Consider the following 387-nt stretch of genomic DNA (forward strand, 5'->3'; position numbering starts at 1 on the left):
TCAGACAGACAGAGACAGAATTTCAACTGCAAAGCAATCTACCCATGCATCACAGCAATATGTTCAGCATCGACATTTGCAGCAGGCCTCCATCTGCAATTCCTTCTCTTGTTTCTTTGTGGTCTCCAGAACGTGGCGCTGGGACTGGTGGTGCTGCTGTTGGCGTTGTGCCGCTGCATTTGGGAGATGCCACAGTGGTGGCACGACTGGCACTGAGGGTCCAGAGTCTCGGGGATTCGGTCTTATCAGGAAGGCGACTGAGTACTGAGGGGGTGAACTGATCGTTTCATTTATTTACTTTTATGGGATATGCATTTTTTTTGTGCCTCTTGGAAAGTATGCTTGTATTGAGAAATTTGCAACATACTCCAGGCAAAAATTTACCAC

This window comes from Penaeus monodon, chromosome 31, assembly GCF_015228065.2.
Source record: "Penaeus monodon isolate SGIC_2016 chromosome 31, NSTDA_Pmon_1, whole genome shotgun sequence".
Lineage (NCBI taxonomy): Eukaryota > Metazoa > Arthropoda > Malacostraca > Decapoda > Penaeidae > Penaeus > Penaeus monodon.